At 39.4% G+C, this 14,026-nt stretch overlaps 1 protein-coding gene and 1 long non-coding RNA gene across 11 annotated transcripts in view; one reads left to right on the forward strand and one right to left on the reverse strand.

The window, feature by feature from the left end:
- hoxb3a (homeobox B3a) overlaps positions 1-14,026 on the reverse strand; it is a 52,406-nt gene that overhangs the window by 6,344 nt on the left and 32,036 nt on the right. For 6 of the 10 annotated variants that reach the window (XM_035524550.1, XM_035524537.1, XM_035524560.1 and 3 more), the window contains exon 3: positions 2,193-2,256. The exons of 1 other annotated variant lie outside the window; for it this stretch is intronic. The gene's annotated coding sequence lies outside the window, so the exon portion shown is untranslated. Of the gene's footprint in view, positions 1-2,192; positions 2,257-3,057; positions 3,279-3,358; positions 3,433-4,232; positions 4,808-14,026 lie in introns of those variants that run through there. 3 more of the 10 variants (XM_026998051.2, XM_026998050.2, XM_026998049.2) reach the window with 3 other exon arrangements.
- On the forward strand, positions 367-2,172 carry LOC113569942. The gene is made up of 3 exons (XR_003409852.2): positions 367-424; positions 586-669; positions 1,527-2,172. It is a non-coding gene; the product is annotated as an uncharacterized LOC113569942 (long non-coding RNA).

A 14,026-nucleotide genomic window follows, 5' to 3' on the forward strand; every position in this document is an offset into this window, starting at 1 on the left:
GTATTGTTAATGTTGCATTATATCTCTGTCATCACACCCAACTAGTATAACTTATGCGCAAAACATGAAAACAGGTGGGGAGGGGGCGAGAGAACAAGAGAACAGACAACAGGCGGACTGGAAAGCGAGGGAGGAGTGTGAAAACAAAGCACCAAATAAAAAAAAGCAAAGATAATTTTTGATATTTAACCGCTCCAACCAGTCATGATCACACAAGTCTAAGTTGGCTAACGAGCAAGCATTAAAGATACACAAGAGGGTTTCCCGGGTGACGTTTTTTTTCTTCTGTATGCTAAGTGGGACTTTGACACAAGACTGATTTTAAAAACTAAATCAATACGGGAGAAGAACAAGAAAGAAGAAAAATGCGAGAAGAAAACGAGGAAGAAAGCCTATGCGAAAACAAAATGGAAACGAAAACAAGGTGTTTTAGAAATATTACTTTCTCTCTTCACCGCCAATAGTCATCTCTCTCTCCCTGAAAATCTCCCTCTCCCTCTCATTCTCTCTCTCTCTCTCTCTCTCTCTCTCTCTCTCTCTCTCGCTCTCTCTCTAACTTTCCTTCTCCATATTTTTATTATTCAGGACACCACCCTCGTCGTTTATGGATACGTAAGATTTATGACTTCTGCCGCACACAGGCAGCTGTAAACACGCAACTTTAAAAAGGTACTTGAATAGAGATCATCACCAACGTTGTGGGAGGAAGGCAGGATGCAAAAATGTACATGTCTGCATCTTTTTTTCTTAAACACTATTGTTTCTCATTTTGCAAGTACTGCTAAAAGGATGAGGCAGGGAACAACTTAAAAGATTACTAATTAACTAGCACGTGGGATGAAGGAAGGAACTGAAGGAACTATTATGTTTTTTCTGTTCATCCTATACCCTTTACCCTAGAGGCCTACAGCAATCATCTTTAAATAACGTACATACTGAGAGAGTACTTCGCACTTTGGATTATTTTATTTTTTATACGGAGGACAACTAGCTACAGCCCATTTTTAAGTTTTCAACGTCTGAAAAGAGCAAGACATTCGACCTGACTATTTAGTGATATTTTCTTTCGAACGATGGAATAGCAGAATTATTCCTGGAACACCACTGCACTATTGCGCTGGGTATAGGCCAAAAATGATATCGATGAAAACAGTAAAGTCTTCTTTACTGATCCTTACGATTTTTCTTTATGTAAGATTTTTCATTTTTCGTGAAATTCTACATGCCATTCTTCCGGATAGCAATAATATAAAAGTAACTTCAAATAGAAAATATCTAATTTAAATACCCGTGAACCAGTTATATAATATCTTATGATAAGGGATTTTTTTGTAATCAGCACAAGAATAGCAGTGAAATAACAACCTCGTTTTACTGTTTTTCTCATTTGCCTTGTCACTGTAACACTGCAACAGCCACCAGTCTTTCAATGGCAAAATAATGACTGATTTGTTGTCGTTGTTTTTGTTGGTCTTGTTTGTGTGTTTATTTACACGTAAGAAAACAGGTTGTGTGTGTTATTACAGTGTGGAGCGAACTGCATGGGACTTGGCTATTCACCTTTTGCTACGCGATTGTTCGTCATTTGATTCCTCTAACTTGCACAGAAGACCCAGTGCCAACATTCCATTATATTGTGAGCTCATGCTGTGTTCTTCTGTCAAAGGTTTTCTTAGTAGAATGCAGTATCATGTTGTTGAAATGTACATTTAAATCCCACATTGCAAAAATAAATATCCTTTGACATATATCCATTGCTACAATGCCAAGGACATACACACAAAAGATTAACATTGACGGGTCATCCTATACACACTAGTGGGACTTATTGTTAATGGTAAAATAATTTCTTCTTGTTTTATCTCAACACGTACAGTCCATGCTGATAAAAAAATCAAATATATACGAATGTTAATTCCGGTTTCAATTTTAGAATTTAAAGGACATTTTTAGACAGAATTGGCATTTTCCTTCTCTGTTATTAACACATGATTGAATTAAATGTGTCTTTCTTTTTAATTTATGGCTGAGCATTATTTCATATTGGTTATGAATACAAATCAATAATTCACATAACAGACTGTCACTGCAAAACACAAGCACAGGAAGCAACATTTCCTCCACAAGCACATAATCCGACGATATGAATTATGGTCACACCTTGCAGATTAAGGAAAGATTGGATCACTTACCGAGATAACGTCTTTCACTTCTAGATTTTATACAAGGATACAGCTTCCTGATAACCCGAAGGAACTAAAAGTAGACACACACACACACACACACACACACCAAAACACACACAAATATGCAATAAAAAAAAAAGGGTCGACAAAAAATTCCAATACAGAATTTATGACCTCATGTACTATATACACAAATCTACATCGGAAGCTGTTTGAAAGTTGGTCACCGGTGGCTGACTGTCGTAAACTTCAAATTATGTTTTGGAATTCAGGGAGAAATTCGATGATATCGAAAATATACAAGATGCACCACCAAGTAATCAATTTCAATTGATTTCAATCACTCTTTTTGTACTTTATTTCGTACTTATTTTATTTAATGTAATTTCGTTACAAAATTTTCTTTCCCACAGTCCTACTGAAAGAACTAGTAGACGGATATAAATCCAAAAAAAGGATAAAAATAACTGAATTTTCATCTGATGATATATGCGAATATGCGTATTTACTTGCAAAAATAAGACTAAACCATATAGTATTTAGTCTCGAATAAGCAAGCCCCTTATTTACTATCATTAGAGACCAAACACTGGTGCAGGGTTGCAGCTGTTAACAGCCAAGTAAATCAGCTACAAAATATTCCATAACAACAACAACAACAATAACAATAATAATAATAATAATAATAATAATAATAATAATAATAATAATAATAATAATAATAATAATAATAATAAACTGCAACAGTCACCGAAAAAATGCAGTTCAACGTAATTAATACAGTCTAAAGTATCAAGCTAGGTGCGGCGACCACAGAAAAAAAAACGAAACAAAACAAACAAACAAAAAAAACATAAAGCATAAGCCCCACCATTCTGGTCAAGAATCCGCCCATAAACTTGGTAAACACAGTTCTTAATCCAAACGGGAGCCTTGGAGAACCGAAAATGGATATATACAGTAGGTGAGGGCCTGGGTAGAAATGGAATGAAATGGCCTTGCTGGTCTGCATAGTAGCGCTTATTAAAAGTGGAATAAAAACGTTGGACGCTCCCGTTCGCCGGCTCCTGACAGCTACCCCAAACACATAAATCAAAACGAGGATTCCCCCGACCTCCCCGACTCTGCGGCCTATAGCGCTATAAAGTTATTTATTGCATCCCCGCACTCACGCACGCCGTTGGCTCCCGTCCATCCCCGGCGCCCGGGCCACTTTCAAGCGCTAAACGGGCAGTTTTTGGTGGTTTTTCGTCCCTGCTAACACGCCAGCGACCCGCAGTCTTACTGGACTAACCTAAAGTTACCTACAAAGTGAAGGGTGCTCCTGCCCCCGCAAGCAGGAACGCTGCTGCGCTCAGAACAAAGGGAGGAGGCAGCTTCCAGCCAGAAGAGCTGATGAGCCAATTTTTAGTGGGGGAAATGGGAAAGAAAGAAACCAACGAGCAACGAAATTCTAGCCGAACCAGAACCAGATTCTACTCAGCAGAACGAAAACCTCCAGAAATACTTGATTATTGTGTAGGGTATGTAGACAGAATGTAGAAAATCAACAGCGGGATTCGCCTTGGGTTCGTTTCTGCAGGCTTTGCAACAAAGGGCGCGTGCATAATTTATCAAAATGCATATTAACTGGACGAACAGGCGTTGGGGAGCTGTGGTCTGTTTTCTAGGCAAAGGCTTTCAATAAAAACAGTGCCTTGGCCAAATCCCACAGTACAAACATTCAGAACAGCTCACATAGTAAACATTTAAACATTTAACTTTATTAGCATGCTCTCTCTCTCTCTCTCTCTCTCTCTCTCTCTCTCTCTCTCTCTCTCTCTCTCTCTCTCTCTCTGAAATTGCATCACTCCCGGGCTCGTATGGTCGAAGGCCATGCCTAATGCAGTTCATCACGTCCGAAAACAGCTCTATGTGTCATGCATGCAACACTTAAACATGAGAAAAGCTATATATGAGCGAAAGTAACGTAGAGGCACGATGTGTCTTTGACAGATTGCCATTGCGTTCCCAATGTGACCTTTGAGTGGAGACGTGATAACTCACCAGATTAATGATCAATCGAGTACTTTGGAATCTCCTTGTGATGTCTTATAAATATATATGTATTAATTCCCAATATGTACATCCAAGGGCTCTCAAAGACACCGTATGGCACGTTCTGGAAATCAGCTCAACGCCGACATCATCACATTTCTCGCAACTTCTCAGGCAGTTGTGAACAGCAGAGTTAGTGACATGAGAAACCATCCAGGCCCTGTATACAAATCCAAAATATTGTCCAGATTCCTCCGTTCACGTGACACGCATGCGTCAAATGTCGACTCTGTAAAAACTAAATCAGACTAGTAGATTCATGTATCCACAAAAGAAGGCTTGTATGATTTTAATCTAATGTCCACTACGGCTAGGAAGTCTCGAGCTCTGCTCCATATTCTCAGAGAGACCTGTCTAGCCTCCAAAATGTGTTTTCATCGGGTCCACTCCTTGGATTCTGAAACCTTAAGATGAAATCAGCGCAAACGCTTGGAACAACCAAATACACGCGACAAGGTTGTTTTAGGCGAGGAAATTTGGGATATATCTTCTTTTCTTTGGCATTCTGGTGGACGACACGGAGCTTTCAACACCCCGAACTTGCAAGCGTCCAGACTTGAAACGTTAAAGGGGGTTTCTGCAACAAGAGAGTGAGCGAGCAGTGGGTTTGGTTTTTGACACCCACGCATACAGCCCCATAGTAAACATGCCTGCATTACAATTAACTCTCATTCCTGTCTCAGAAACCTTCCCAATATGCTCTTATTGATCCCCACGGAACTGACATGTCATGTATGTTTTCGTAGGAGAGTTCGGGAAATTTCTGCTTGCGTGTAATATAACCTTTTCATTTAAAAATACTTTTCTCTCACTCTTTGCCCCAATTTATAGTTTTGGAATATTTCTGTAGGGGCCAGTATAACCTCCCCTTATGTGTTTGAGCATTTATTACATTGAAAGTAAACAAACGAACACTAACAAACAAACACAAATAACATACCCGATGTATTAATTGCGATGGGGAAATCTAGTGATTAGTACTGAAATTCTAACTAGTCTGAAATTTCCTCATTTTCAGATAGTAAGTCGCTTAGTTTACGCTAACAATAAAATTCACGCATCGGCTTTTCTTGTGGACAAAGTTAATTTTTAAAAACTATAAAGGCCCAGAATGGGTAATTTTTAACTTGGACTGAATGCAGACATACATTGAGGACGAGCGGGGTGATCTGTGTCAGCGTAGCCGTATAACCTCTGAGTCTGAAAAGTGCCAACTTCACCCAACATGACAAACGACCCAGTAGACCACGACTCTGGTGTACTGCTTGCCGTAATAACAGCTATTGTTATTGGCTATTGTACTGTAATTCTGTATTATTGAAAATAAAGGAGTATCAATGTATACCTCACTGAATAGTATTTGTAACTATTAAAGAAATCTAAATTGTATTTGGATTAACTTATTTAAAATCATTGTAGTAGCATCTGTTGAATGCGTATTAATGGCATGCGCCATGACAATATCGTTGCAATAAAACCTAATGTAATCAATGAAAATGTATAGCAAAGGCTACAGAAACTCAGTGAATGCGTCTATAGCCTACAATATCTAAAACATTTAAAATATTACGAGACATGACAGATAGCCTATTGCACTATAAGCTACCCTAACTTTCTCTATGCCTCTGGTGTCTCTCTTAACTGTCAGTGATTTATGATAAAATCAATTAAATCATAGTCACATGCAGTTCTGTGGTTTTAACTGGACCCGTAATTCATAACGTAAACCGCTGGGTCACAGTGCCCTTTTCCTGCTGGGCTAACAACTAAGCGTAGCACGACAAAACAGAATCCAGTTCAAGAGCTGGAATATATCCGAATGTACACCATAGATGTATTTTATCGTAATGATACCAACAGCAAACCTATTAGTGTCAGATACTAGTAAACGTATGTGCACCTATCACGGGCTCTCGGTTTTCCTCTGTCAGGTTAGAAATTAACCCCAAGTGTTTAAACATTTTATATGATCTCTTCATTCCATTGAGATAATTGGAAATAGTATCAAAAATAAACATCTCTTCATTAATTCAACTTTTGCAGCTGCTCTGATTGCAATTACTGTGATCTGATTACATACAATCCAATGTCTTGACCATCCTGACAAATGACAGTCTACTTGAGAATATCCTGTATTTATAAAAGCACTCAAATGATACTTTTATGTTCTCTTAAAAATACTAACAAAGGTTTTACATGTTCCTTCAGATATCTTACAATCACGTTCACGCTGGACCACCATAAGATTAGGAATACAAGATTGATGGTTTTCGTATCGTCAGAAATAACGGAGCGACGCAGACATGAGGAAGTGTACAAAGTGTGAAATCATGAAATGCACACACTTTAAAACGACTATTAATGAACGCCTGATGGGCTAGAGACTCGAAGGCTATGCAAAACTGTATTGTTTTATTTCTTTAAAGAGCCTGTGTTTACGCACTTAAGGAGCGGGAAAGCTCTGAGGAGACATTAAGTTTCAATATAACCATCAACCTTGAGGCCACATTTGAATTATTAGCCGCCCCTACGATAACTCAGACAGCTTGCGCCTGCTGTAAATTTCAGGAGTGCTAGATGTTTCACATTTAGCAATACGGAAGCATAATAACAAAGAGAGTCCATAGTGATCATAAGGTGTGCATTTTGGGATTCCTGCAGCGTAAATGAGGGGGGTGGGGGGCGAACCATGGGGCTAAACTGGGAGCTGTCTGAGTAAGCAATCCTTTCTTCGGGTCATAAATCACCAACACTTGCGTCTTCTTTTTATACAAAACCTTCAGCATTCATTCTCAACGCTCTCGGCCAGTCTAAACACTCGCTTAACCTGTGATGAGCCACCGTCTTTTCTGATGAGAAATATTTTATAAGATCCTGCACGAGGACCCTAGAAACTTTACCAAAGGTTCGGATACGGGCAGAGGTAAAGAAAGACCTTGAGTACGGAATGAAGCAACCTTTAGCCCTACTCATTTACCTATTTGAAGGCATCTGTCCTCAGTCGTTTGAAAACAAAAGGTTTTCGAGCCTGGGCACACCCAGGGATGGCTCTAGCCTGGGTCACACGACGGATAATTAATGACTTGTCGGCAGAGAAGCTCAGGACACTAGGAAGATTCCAGGCATGCGGCGTTAGTTGGAGCTTGCAAACCTTACCTGACTTCCAGCATTCCTTCGGTTTCTTCAACGAAGAAGGGCCCTGGGTTTGGGAATATTTGTTCAAGACGCCCATGGAATAGATGGACAAGCCACGGATCAAGATTATCCCTAACTATTTTGAGAAACTATAAGGCCCCGGAAAAATATCTTAACTCTCTTACTATAGTAAAAGTCATAGAGATATGTAAATCAAATCGACTGTTGACAGTTTAAAAATCGCAGGAGTGTTGGTGCAGAAAAGTTTATAATACGCGCGCACCACGTTCGAGTGCAGCGGGTTTTTTTTTTTTTTTTTTGCAGAATTCTGGACTCCTCAGACGCAGCAGTCACCAACAGGCGAAAGATTCCACCTCTACCCTCTAGCTGTCTTTCCGTCTCTCGTTGCTTGCGAAGCAGCGTGGATTGACACGGTGAACTAGTGAACCAGTGGACTGACAGGACACACAGGGTGGAGAAGGCATCGGGATTCCTCTGTCCAATAGGGAGCTGCACGGTTGCAGAGCCAGCACATGGGCCATATGGTCATTGCAACCTGGGGGCTTCAGAAAGGGCGAACACGGCTAGTTTGGTCGACTCCCGACGTTTTGAAGGAAATGGATTACTCATTGCACGTCCATAAATAGGGCAATCGTATTTTTATATTTATTGATATTTGACAAAATCACTAGAAGATATAGTGTAGACTTGATTTGTTCATTGTGTTTTGCTACTTATTTAACGGAGTATTTTTTAAATTATATTTAAAAACTTCGGAAGTTAAGTATATGTACTTGGCCTTGTTTCTTTGAAGCTTTTGTGAGTTGTGTTGTACACTACCCACGCGCAGATACGAGAAAACACCCACGCGCGTTCGGTCGCTCACACACACACACACACACACACACACACACACACACACACACACACACACACACACACACACACACACACACACACTTTCTCTCTTTCTCTCTTGCTCTATCTCTAAGCACACGTGCGCGCGCATGTACACACACACACACACAGTGTGAGAGTAGAGGCAGAAAGAGAACTCAATTATAGCGATTTAAAAGTGTGATTATAGTATCCATGCTATTCTTAGACGCTGCATAAGAAGATGGCCATTCCTGGTTACATTCTCTTATCGCTCTCCCCCATGATCCTCGACTGGGTGAAAATCCTCCGCGTTGCCTCTGGATATCGTTTCTGCGGTCATTTTTCATGCGCTTTCAATCGCTGCTCGGTACAGACCGTTATGAATTAGCGTGAGGTTTGATATTGATTTATTTCCAGACGGGTAATCATTCCGGGATTATGAGGCCAGGGAAACACCTGGCGAAGCTAAAATGAGATAATGCTCAGAGGATAGTGCGTAAAACTCCGTCCCCAGGCCTATGTACGTTTTCGGTCCCAATAACAGACTATCGCCTATCTCCAATTACGAGAACCTTCAGTGTAGATGTTTAAAAAAAATACCTGCACGGAAATTGTTTGAAATATATAAATGCGCACATATATGCTGGTATAAAATTAGGCAAAAAAGCGGAAGAAATGAATCATTTTGTTAGATTGGCCGCTGTTCTTCTGCCAGATCAGACGCTGGGGCTGTATTTTTGTTGATTTCGCCGTGGCATTTTAGAACGTATCTTTCAGGTCATGAGCCTCAGTAAGTGCCCACAATATACTAGAAATAAATGCAATTTCCAAATCTATTTGCGCTGTCCATCTCTAGTAAGACTAAAGATGACTGTTTCATTTTTAGTTTTCCTTTGACAAAAGGCATATATATACATGGACCGAACACCGCAGTGTCTTTTACACTTCAAACTGGATTTTCAATATTCTCGTTTACTAATTTGAACATGTAGACTATAATATCTAGAGTAATCGCGCTGATCGTGCTAGTTTTGACAAGCTAAATGCATTCCATATTACAATTTATTTCTACAGCAATTGTTCTTTGAATTTTCAAAAACCTAAACTATTCATGTTTTAATAATTGTTATAATAAGTAGAAAATTTTAAAAACAACATAAGTAATTAGAGAACGTTATTGTGTTTTATTCTGAAGTCGCCAAATCTGGAACACAATATGGCCGCTACCTTTGGGTGTATTATTTCAAGGGGTGGGATGGCTTACTACTATAACTGTATTGCAATGTTGATTGTAATACATGGTACAAAATAAATAGCTAAATATTTTCCATCTACAGAATACGCAAAGCTACACATACCATGAGCCAAATGGATGTCTGTAAGGTGTGTTTATTTTGCTTTTATAGTCCTGAATCTTGGCACCTAGATGTTGTTTTCTCTTAGGGCATGTTATGCTAAGAAGGACGGTTAACTTGTAGTGTGATCAGATTCCCTCAAACAAAGGACACAGGCCATTGCTACGACTACTGCTGCTGCGGTTGCAAATAATAACGACAATCATTGTCATCATGATGTTTTTACAGACTATTGACAGTCTGCGTCTGACAACGGCAACTGCAGTTTTACACAAATATGGTGAATTTAAATGTCGACCCAAACTGACTGGTATTTTGAATCCTTTTCTCAGCCTCTACCCAGCTGTCACTGATATGAGATATGCGTTTGGTAAGTCCCTGCACTAAAAGTGTCCCATCCTTTCGCCCCTACGCGTCCTCGAAAATGAGACTGGAAATTGTTTTTGACACTGTCACCGGCAACAGCGAGCGCCGCTGGAATTATACATTTTGAACGTGTTCACCCCATACAGCTGCGTCCATTAAAATTTGATAGAAGTCACCGACTTCTTGTAATTTTGGTCCGAAAAGGTTTATAAGACCCAGAGGAAGAAGAGAGATAGACAAGTATGAGTAACAATACGAAAAGAATGGTATTGTTTTTCTGTTATAACTCACTCATTTCTACCACTGCTGATATAGTCATGATAATCAGCATCACCATTATTATTATTATTATTATTATTATTATTATTATTAATATTATTATTATTATTACTGTTGTTGTAGTTGTATGGTTAGTAAATACTATTATATTTATATACTATTTATATTTCTGTGTGTAGTGTTTCCGCAGTCTGACGGATTTTCATTGTTTCATGTCTGTTGTATGTATATTAGAATTGTATGTGTTCTTAAGGATTCTTTTGTAAAGTTGGCTGAAAATGAAAAGGAAAAACTGAGTTCTTTGTTTTAAGTCCCCGTGCTCTGCAGCGCATGTGCACCGCAAAATTATTACAATCTCAACGAAAAAGTACACGTCATAAACTAGGTTTATTCAGGGTAGAGCAACCAACCTCGCCTTCGTGCAAGTGCGTGAGAGCACTACTCTGGTTCTTCTAACCAGTGTGGAAGTTCTCTTGCGTTTCTTATACTGTGCTCCCTCATACTGAAATTCAACAAAAACATTCGAATCAATGAGAGGACAAAAAGGATTTTTAAAAGGCCCCGAATTCTCTTGGTGCTTAAAGCGGGAAGGCCATCTCACTGCATTTATGGTTAGTGGAAAGCACCAGCGATGTCACGAGCCTGTAGCTGTTCCAGTTCAAACAAAAAAAGTGTGTCAGAATACAAGGGAAAAATCATCTTCGAGCCAGTAAAGCTAGTTTGTGAGTGACTTAGCTTGTCAAATAGTGTCGCCTGACTCGTTTTTGCCAGGCTGCACTAATCCACCTATAATAAGTTTGCATTCCAATTAAGTTTTTCAGTGTTCTAACGAAAGACGGTTGCAGCCCAAGTACAAGACCTCTGGCTATGAATTTACAGGCGGGCGCGAATGCTTTTATGAGATTTACATAGCGACGAGGCGTTTCCCTTTTGCCAACTTTAAACAAATCTTCCCTTAATTGGTAATCGCATATGCAGTAACTCAAGACCTGCAGCTACTTAGCCCTCATATTAGTTCCTGATCCATTGCCGTATATCGCTCGCGATAATCAACTTGGGGGGGATAGAGCGAGAAGGGGAAAGCGAGAACTGCACCGTGCCGTTTGAGAACGAAAAAGCCGGCGAGCTAAACGTGAATCCAGGATTCTGTTCCTCATTCCCGCGTATCATCGCTCGCCTATCATTTTCCAAGAGGGATGATTTATCGCGAAGACGGCCATAAACAACACAACTCCCTCACAAATACACAATGGCAGCCCCGCTGCCGCTGACACACATATCACTATAAATCAAGCGAAGTAGCTGGCTGAAAAGAGGGGAGAGACAGGGAGAGCGGGACATGCAGAGCAAGGGAGAAGGATGGGTTATGGTGGCTGTGAGCAAAAGAAGACTAACCAGGCACTTTAAAAAATATGTACTTTGATTTGAATGGAGTACAGTGCAATGCAATGACATCCTGTTGCCAGTTGAATTCATACGATGGAATGGGCTTGTGAGGCATACATGCAGGATGACAAGGAATGGTGAGGATGAATATTTCCGGACGATATTCGATATTTACCACAACACCATAAACAGCAAATAAATGCAGGGAGAGGAGTAAGCCCGGAATAGTGTCGGCGGTGGCACTCGCGTGGTTCCCCGTTTTCCGCTATACTCACAAGCTCCAGACGGTGAGATGCTTCCGTCCAAATTTGTTTTATTGCAGCCTCCGTGAGGGTCTCTGCCTTCGCTTTTTTTCGCTCTGCTATAGGGCTTGTTTTTAAAAGGACAGTTGAATTTCACGTCAGACACTAGGAGACCATGTCTGCGATATTCCTGACGAATACATATCTATTCTGCAACCACTGCATTAATTATTTAATGAATCACGTGACTAGGAGGGGGATGGGGTACCTCGGCTTGCACGCTCGCGGGACCACTATGACCCAACACTCCACAGCAATTCTCTAAGTTGCATTTCTTTTTCGGTATAGAATTAAATATACGCCAGACTGTACAGATATGTATTTTCTATGTTTAAAAGGTAAAATGGTAAGTGATCATGATATGACTAATAGAGCTATACATAGCAAGAATTGTGATGTGAAAGTCTAAACTGTACATAATTGTCTTTCATCATCGACTGCTACATTAATGCATTTATAACTATGCTTAGTGTGCAATGTTTTCAGTTTATGCTTAATATCCTTCTAACGACATAAGGACAGCCTGAGATTTAATACAATACATTATGTGAATTTGTGCACTTCTATTGTTTTGTTTTTGTTGTGAAAGTAATATGGCCTGTATTTTTGTTATCGAATATGTCTCATATAGTAGGCTAATTGTATTCTGTACATGCATTAAAATGATAAGAATTTTTGGCTTTTCTCTTCGACGTAAATTTTCAGGATAACAAGCTCTCTGATGAATGACTGCTGAAATTAGAATTGATATCACATTCCAAGTTTTCACTAGTAGTATCGTGCCAGCAAATTTTAAAAAGCAATCAGGTTTTATGGAATCATGCGTATATACCGAGTTCGGAGTATAATTGCCTGTCAGTGAGCAAGATTGCGGAGTGTTTTATTAAAGCAAATTTAACATCTAATTTCATCGTGCAAACTTTTTTGACTAGCGCAGTTATGCGGATTAAAGACAGGTATTACGCAGCAGAGAGGATCTCCCATGAAGACCAGTAGCAGAAACAATGGCACCGATTCCCCTTTCTGCATAGTGCTAACCCAAGACCAAAACAATAGGCATGGGGCTTAGTCAAAAGGAACGGAGTCATTCGGCGACTCTTGAAGGTCAAACAATGGAAATACTTGCTGTGTGTATCGAGAAGTCCACTAAAGGAGCAGTACCGTTTCATGTTCATTATAACAGCAGTCAAAACAGCTCGGAGGAACGAAAAAAGCACCACAAAGTGTGGCATACTCTTTTGTTGGGAAAGTAGTCCAATCTTTATCACATTCAATTAGCCAAAGACGATTTGATAAAGAAGCTAATCCGACAACGATATGTACAGGAGAAAATGCAATGCTGTTCACGTCGGAATATTTGTGCGCACGAAAATATGTGAAGAACAATCACAATGAAAGATACGCGAATGCCATAAACTGTAACGTCAACACTGCTGTTTATCAGATTATAGCGCACGTAAGGTTGTATACCCGTATGTAGAAATGTAATGAAGAAACTGCATGACTCCAAAAACCGGATAACGTCAAAATGTATATGATCTGTGGGATAGAGAACCACATGCTTTTGGAAGGTACCACAACTCTGCATGTCCCTTGGAATACTGGGACTACGGGGAGCGCTTCTTAGCTTTCATTCTTCATTTATTCTTCTATCTTTAATAATTTTTTCTTATGTATTTTTTAAACAGAACATAAATTGATGAGGAAATAATGAAAATTCGAACAAAACTAAAGTAAATTCGCATTTGGCGAGCACATTCAATAACATGTCTTTAAAATGCCTCTTAAAAGAAATAAAAACCAGGACAAAAAAATCTAATCAGAATACGACTGCATGTTTTGTTGTTGTTATTATTCTGACAACTTCACCTAAATTAAAAGCATACAAAATTACGGACTATTTTGGTTGTCCATACACTTAGTATAAACCAATAAATTAACATTATGCCAACACCATGGTTAATAAAATTGCGTAACAAAATGCGTCTTTAACAACAACAAAACAACTGTAACAACAACAACAACAACAATAATAATAATC

Source organism: Electrophorus electricus, chromosome 1 (genome assembly GCF_013358815.1).
Source record: "Electrophorus electricus isolate fEleEle1 chromosome 1, fEleEle1.pri, whole genome shotgun sequence".
Lineage (NCBI taxonomy): Eukaryota > Metazoa > Chordata > Actinopteri > Gymnotiformes > Gymnotidae > Electrophorus > Electrophorus electricus.